The sequence below is a fragment of the Scylla paramamosain genome, chromosome 24, assembly GCF_035594125.1.
Source record: "Scylla paramamosain isolate STU-SP2022 chromosome 24, ASM3559412v1, whole genome shotgun sequence".
Lineage (NCBI taxonomy): Eukaryota > Metazoa > Arthropoda > Malacostraca > Decapoda > Portunidae > Scylla > Scylla paramamosain.
The window spans coordinates 21,873,108-21,880,607 of NC_087174.1; the positions used below are offsets into that span (position 1 = coordinate 21,873,108).

Consider the following 7,500-nt stretch of genomic DNA (forward strand, 5'->3'; position numbering starts at 1 on the left):
ACATGGATTACTATTTGCGGTCCAGCTGATTCCATCGCTCTTCACAGAAGACGAGGAAACGCTGATGATGGATACCAATGAACTAAGTTTAATTTGTGTCTTTACTATATAATTAAGATGGAAAAAATGTCAAAATTTTGCTTCTACATTGTGGGAGAGACTTAAGGCCTCAAAATTTATATTTGAGTATTAATGACAGTTAATTATAATGGAAAGACAGACAGCAACAGCCATAATGGACCAAAAAAGTAGATTGTATGCATATTGTATATCTAACTACGTGATGAAAACAAGGATGGCACAGGTTAACAGTTAAATTTGACAACTATTCCTTAACTTTCTCCAGATGATCAAGTCTCCAACTCCCACTTTGGTGATGACGGCAAAGTCATTTCAAATCTTCATCAACGGGGAGAAAGTTCTCAACAACAACATAACAAAGTTCAGTGAAGCCTTAGAAGCGCTTTACTATTATTTTTCGGTATTTGCAATAGAGTACCCAAAAGAAATAAAAAACACAATGTTTTTTTTAGAAAAAAATAATATTTAAAGGAAGTACAAAGGTGCTGTCTACTGTAATGTCATGGGCCAAAAAAACTTGAACAGGTTAAATAAAGAGGTAAGCTATGCAGTGTTAAAAACGTGACCTGTTCTGTGTTAGTAGGGAGGCAACAACTGACGGCAAAAATGTGTCTTTAAGATTTTTTTTTTTCCGAGCCGGCAAGCCTCAAAATCAGTTATTTGCAAAAGGCTTCAAGTATTTCATGTATATGGCCTGCCCTGCACACACTGACATCAGAACAGTGTAAGCCATCTTTATAAAACATTTAAAGCTAGGAGGAGTTATTGTATGGATATATTGGTTTACTTTGTATTCTGTAAATTTTCATGTAATATTTTAAGATGTATATAATAATGATTAGAGTCAGTATATGCCTGGGAGAACCATCAGGGATGGTGGTGGCGGGTGGGTCAAGACAATGTGCACCCTGGTTTATGCTCCCATTCATACCAAATTATATTTAGTCATTATTGTATGTACATAATTTATTGTGTGGAATGGTCATTATTCTGTAAATTTTTGTTATATTCTATGATGCATATGACTACATGTATAATTCAAATAATGAGAGGCACTGAATTCCCCCAGAATAATTTTTCATTTTTCTCATTAGGAAGGGTAAATTAAGTACACCAGAGGTAAATCAGCCTAAAATTTTACCTCACACAAAGGGTGAATAAGACAAACATTGGGAAAATCAGCATATGGTTTTACCTTAGAAAGTATAAATTATAGATTCCCAAAGGGTAACTAAGCACATCATATCACCTCATAAAACAGGTACATGAGTATATGATTTCACCAACAGAGAGGTAAATTGGTTACACATAGGGATAAAACTGTGCACGAGAGCAGGTTAAGTCGCTGCCCACATAAACGCAGCATCCAGCTTTGGATTGAAAAATGAGATAGAGAAAGTATGAAGGAACAGAAAAGGGCCTACTGTCAGTTGCCTCAGACACCTGAGTTTACGTGAGGAAAAGAAGATGAGGTTTAGAAGAGGAGAGGTGGTGTTCTACAGATTGAAAATTACAATGTTAGTAAGCATGATAGAATAGTCTGACTTGGAGGAGAGATGGAGGAAAGATCAAAGAAGGTTCAAGCGGAAGGAGAAACGTGGAGGTAACTTGTGGAAGGAGATATGGAGGAAAGAAGAAACACTGGTGGAGAGAATAATTTAGTCAGCTTACCAGTAGTAGGGTCAATAATGCTGGAATAGGTCATGGAATGGTTGACCTCAGATTTCATGTCATTGGTGGAGGCAGGGGCAGCCTCTAACCCCCTCCTCCTCCTCCTCCTCCTCCTCCTCCAGGCTGCTCCTTCCCCCTCCTCTTCTCTGTTTTCTGTGAGGGTAGAGATAATGATGGTGATTATATAAGGACTAGGAGGAAGTAGAACAACATCAACAACAACAGCAATAACAACAACAACAACAACAACAACACACTTATAACTTACCGTCTAAGGAAGAACAGTGTTGCCACAAACATTAGACACAAAATTAACCCAAACACCAGGCCAACATAGAGGCCAGTGTTGGTAGCAGTGGTAGTAGTAGCAGTAATAGTAGTAGTAGTAGTAGTAGAGGTCCAGGATAGTGTAGGTGCTGTCATTGTCCTGGCCTGAAAAGTAGTAGTAGTAGTAGTAGTAGTAGTAGTAGTTGCAGTAGTAATAGTGGTTGTTGTACTAGAAGCAAGAAGAAGAAAAGAATTTCCCCAGCATTAGGAGGAGGAGGAGGAGGAGGAGGAGGAGGAGGAGGAGGAGGAGGAGAGAGAGAGAGAGAGAGAGAGAGAGAGAGAGAGAGAGAGAGAGAGAGAGAGAGAGAGAGAGAGAGAGAGAGAGAGAGAGAGAGAGAGAGAGAGAGAGAGAGAGAGAGAGAGAGAGAGAGAGAGAGAGAGAGAGAGAGAGAGAGAGAGAGAGAGAGAGAGAGAGAGAGAGAGAGAGAGAGAGAGAGAGAGAGAGAGATTAAGTACAACTGAGATACAACTACATAACACATTCAATTTTAAAGTACACACACACACACACACACACACACACACACACACACACACACACACACACACACACACACACACACACAAGTTATAGCATTAAGACAGATGACTATCCACAATATCCTAACCTAACCTAACCTAACCTAACCTAACCTAACTGCCTCATAAATGTCTTATTTAATTGAAGTGACACAAGAATGCAAATTTTATAGGTGAGAAAAATTATAACTCATTAATATTCATACTTCTGTTTCCTGACTACCACCACCACCACCACCACCACCACCACCTTCCCTAACTCACCCACCCTGTTCCTAACTTTCTCACACCGTTCTTAACTCATTCAACCAGTTTGTAAAATTATTGTTTTTCCTAACTTATCCCATTCCTAACTTGCATATCCCATTCCTAACTTACATATCCCATTCCTAACTTAAATATACCATTCCTAACTTGCATATTTCATTCCTAACTTACATATCCCATTCCTAAACTACATATCCCATTCCTAACTTACATATCCCATTCCTAACTTAAATATACCATTCCTAACTTGCATATTTCATTCCTAACTTACATATCCCATTCCTAAACTACATATCCCATTCCCAACTTACATATCCCATTCCTAACTTAAATATACCATTCCTAACTTGCATATTTCATTCCTAACTTACATATCCCATTCCTAAACTACATATCACATTCCTAACTTAAATATCCCATTACTAATTTACATACCCCATTCCTAATTTATCCCATTCCTAACTTAAATGTCCCATTCCTAATTTATCCCATTCCTAACTTGCATGTCCTCTTCCTCTTACCCACTCTGTTCCTAACTTATATATTACATTGACTTTTCCACATTTATAGATTACCCATTTCATTCCACACCATTCCTAACTTATTTACTCCTCCCATTCTTAACTTAAATACACTCACCACTATATTTCTAACTTAATAATCCTTCTCATAAATTACCCATTCCATTCCTAACTTGCTTACAAATCCCTTTCCTAACCTACTTATTCACCTTAATCCTGCCTAACCAACACTACTTCTAACTGACTTATCTATCCCATTCACAATTTATTTACTCAATCCATTCCTAACTTACCAATCCCTATCATTCCTAACTTGCCCATACTCCTTAACCCTTTCCTTCCGGCAATCGTACATATACAATTGCAAAAATGCGTCCGCGGCGACGGCGGTCACACCCTTAATCAAGAATTTTTGCGCCCCAATTTTGAGGTCCAAGCGCGGTTTCTTGAGTGAGAAGGTGTGAGTGGAAGCGTCTGGCACGTTTCCACATGTAGTGTTGTCACTAGCTCTGGAAATGTAGCGGTAACTAAGCTATTTTCCCGTTCTCCGGGCAACACTTGGCAACCCCAGCGACCCGCCGGGTGGAAAGCACCATGATGAGTGGTAAGAGACAGCCTGATAAGAGCCAAGGATCTCAGATCATAACTCACCATGGAGCAGGACACAACATATGTATTTACCACTGCTTCTGAGTTTGAAGACACTGACACTGAATATTTAGAAGAACAAACTGAAGACAGCAAAGACATCAGTGAGGACTCGCAAAATGATTTACAGGATCCACCTCTTTTATCACAACAGAGACATCATACCTGTCATTCTTTATTGATAATTTTTTATTATCTTCCATTTTATAAGAAAATGGTACAAGGTAACTTGTCAGAGAGAGAGAGAGAGAGAGAGAGAGAGAGAGAGAGAGAGAGAGAGAGAGAGAGAGAGAGAGAGAGAATGTTATTTGCCTGAAACGATATGAAAGGGATGAAATCTCTCTCTCTCTCTCTCTCTCTCTCTCTCTCTCTCTCTCTCTCTCTCATTGGAAGTGTACAATTTCCCCTCCAAGATGAGAGAGAGAGAGAGAGAGAGAGAGAGAGAGAGAGAGAGAGAGAGAGAGAGAGAGAGAGAGAGAGAGAGAGACAAGGTAAGACAATAATCTTACCTTTAAATATCACATATCAAACCTTTGCCTAAAATTATCTAGATCAATAGCTCTATTGCTGAAAATAAAAACTTTGTTCCAGTGGAAATTATGAAAATCATGTATTATGCCCATATATACCCACACTTAACCTACTGTAATCCAATTTGGTCCACTACCTACCCATGTCATCTACAAAATCTAAACATCCTCCACAAGAAAATTATTAGAATCATGACTAATAGTGACTTCCTCCAACACACACCTCCACTCTTTAAATCTATGAAAATCCTTCAACTCTCTGACTTATCAAACTTCTCTATTGCATCATACATGTTCAAATTGATAAATTCCAACAACAACAATACCCTGACCCTAACTCATAACCACTCCACACGCTACAGGCATTCTCTACAGATTCCCCATCATACCTTAACTCTCTACCAACACTCTCTAATGTATAAAGGTCCCAAAATATGGAATAGCACCCTGTCACATATAAAAAATTCATTAAGCGTAAATATCTTTAAGAGAAAACTAAAAGAATATTTATTGTCTCAATACTGACACATCTTGTACTTCAATCAATTTTTATCAATATCAATTATTTTGTTTCTTGGTATTGTAACCAAATAGTTCATATCCTCTGTAACTAAAATAGTTTATATCCTGTAGTATATATACATATTTATTTCTGTTTGTTTAATTATTCTCAAAACAAATATTTGCTTGTTTATAATCAGATTCCACTTCAATTTTCTCTATTTCTCATGTATAATTATGATTTTTCTCCTTTCCTTCCTGTTCTTGCAAAGCCATTTATCCCTAAATCTTTTGTTATTGCTATTTATTTATTTATATATATTTTTTTTTACATTTTCTTCAATTAGATTTTTAGTTTAGTGTTGTTTTACATTTCAGTATTAAGTAGATATTAAGTGTGCCCAAAAAGCTTGTGCTTCATAACGGGCTGTTTGTCTTTCAATTAATTGTACCTTAAGCTTATATAATATTATGTACTACAGACAAACATAATAAAGTGTTTAAGTGTTTAAGTGTTTAAGTGAGAGAGAGAGAGAGAGAGAGAGAGAGAGAGAGAGAGAGAGAGAGAGAGAGAGAGAGAGAGAGAGAGAGAGAGAGAGAGAGAGAGAGAGAGAGAGAGAGAGAGAGAGAGAGAGAGAGAGAGAGAGAGAGAGAGAGAGAGAGAGAGAGAGAGAGAGAGAGAGAGAGAGAGAGAGAGAGAGAGAGAGAGAGAGAGAGAGAGAGAGAGAGAGAGAGAGAGAGAGAGAGAGAGAGAGAGAGAGAGAGAGAGAGAGAGAGAGAGAGAGAGAGAGAGAGAGAGAGAGAGAGAGAGAGAGAGAGAGAGAGAGAGAGAGAGAGAGAGAGAGAGAGAGAGAGAGAGAGAGAGAGAGAGAGAGAGAGAGAGAGAGAGAGAGAGAGAGAGAGAGAGACAGAGAGAATGTGTTATTATATGAGAGAGAGAGAGAGAGAGAGAGAGAGAGAGAGAGAGAGAGAGAGAGAGAGAGAGAGAGAGAGAGAGAGAGAATGTGTTTATATGAGAGAGAGAGAGAGAGAGAGAGAGAGAGAGAGAGAGAGAGAGAGAGAGAGAGAGAGAGAGAGAGAGAGAGAGAGAGAGAGAGAGAGAGAGAGAGAGAGAGAGAGAGAGAGAGAGAGAGAGAGAGAGAGAGAGAGAGAGAGAGAGAGAGAGAGAGAGAGAGAGAGAGAGAGAGAGAGAGAGAGAGAGAGAGAGAGAGAGAGAGAGAGAGAGAGAGAGAGAGAGAGAGAGAGAGAGAGAGAGAGAGAGAGAGAGAGAGAGAGAGAGAGAGAGAGAGAGAGAGAGAGAGAGAGAGAGAGAGAGAGAGAGAGAGAGAGAGAGAGAGAGAGAGAGAGAGAGAGAGAGAGAGAGAGAGAGAGAGAGAGAGAGAGAGAGAGAGAGAGAGAGAGAGAGAGAGAGAGAGAGAGAGAGAGAGAGAGAGAGAGAGAGAGAGAGAGAGAGAGAGAGAGAGAGAGAGAGAGAGAGAGAGAGAGAGAGAGAGAGAGAGAGAGAGAGAGAGAGAGAGAGAGAGAGAGAGAGAGAGAGAGAGAGAGAGAGAGAGAGAGAGAGAGAGAGAGAGAGAGAGAGAGAGAGAGAATGTGTGTTTATATGAGAGAGAGAGAGAGAGAGAGAGAGAGAGAGAGAGAGAGAGAGAGAGAGAGAGAGAGAGAGAGAGAGAGAGAGAGAGAGAGAGAGAGAGAGAGAGAGAGAGAGAGAGAGAGAGAGAGAGAGAGAGAGAGAGAGAGAGAGAGAGAGAGAGAGAGAGAGAGAGAGAGAGAGAGAGAGAGAGAGAGAGAGAGAGAGAGAGAGAGAGAGAGAGAGAGAGAGAGAGAGAGAGAGAGAGAGAGAGAGAGAGAGAGAGAGAGAGAGAGAGAGAGAGAGAGAGAGAGAGAGAGAGAGAGAGAGAGAGAGAGAGAGAGAGAGAGAGAGAGAGAGAGAGAGAGAGAGAGAGAGAGAGAGAGAGAGAGAGAGAGAGAGAGAGAGAGAGAGAGAGAGAGAGAGAGAGAGAGAGAGAGAGAGAGAGAGAGAGAGAGAGAGAGAGAGAGAGAGAGAGAGAGAGAGAGAGAGAGAGAGAGAGAGAGAGAGAGAGAGAGAGAGAGAGAGAGAGAGAGAGAGAGAGAGAGAGAGAGAGAGAGAGAGAGAGAGAGAGAGAGAGAGAGAGAGAGAGAGAGAGAGAGAGAGAGAGAGAGAGAGAGAGAGAGAGAGAGAGAGAGAGAGAGAGAGAGAGAGAGAGAGAGAGAGAGAGAGAGAGAGAGAGAGAGAGAGAGAGAGAGAGAGAGAGAGAGAGAGAGAGAGAGAGAGAGAGAGAGAGAGAGAGAGAGAGAGAGAGAGAGAGAGAGAGAGAGAGAGAGAGAGAGAGAGAGAGAGAGAGAGAGAGAGAGAGAGAGAGAGAGAGAGAGAGAGAGAGAGAGAGAATGTGTGTTTATATGAGAGAGAGAGAGAG

General features: G+C 40.3%; 1 protein-coding gene and 1 long non-coding RNA gene across 3 annotated transcripts in view; one reads left to right on the forward strand and one right to left on the reverse strand.

Annotated features, from left to right (window-relative positions):
* LOC135112889 (uncharacterized) overlaps positions 1 to 1,742 on the forward strand; it is a 2,595-nt gene extending 853 nt beyond the window's left edge. Inside the window, exon 3 of the long non-coding RNA XR_010274596.1 lies at positions 347 to 1,742. This is a non-coding gene — a long non-coding RNA (uncharacterized LOC135112889). The remainder of the gene's footprint in view (positions 1 to 346) is intronic.
* LOC135112888 (uncharacterized) overlaps positions 1 to 7,500 on the reverse strand; it is a 42,131-nt gene that overhangs the window by 29,348 nt on the left and 5,283 nt on the right. The window contains exon 1 of one of the 2 annotated variants that reach the window (XM_064027835.1): positions 1,753 to 1,775. The exons of the other annotated variant lie outside the window; for it this stretch is intronic. The gene's annotated coding sequence lies outside the window, so the exon portion shown is untranslated. Of the gene's footprint in view, positions 1 to 1,752; positions 1,776 to 7,500 lie in introns of those variants that run through there. 2 annotated transcript variants of the gene reach the window in all.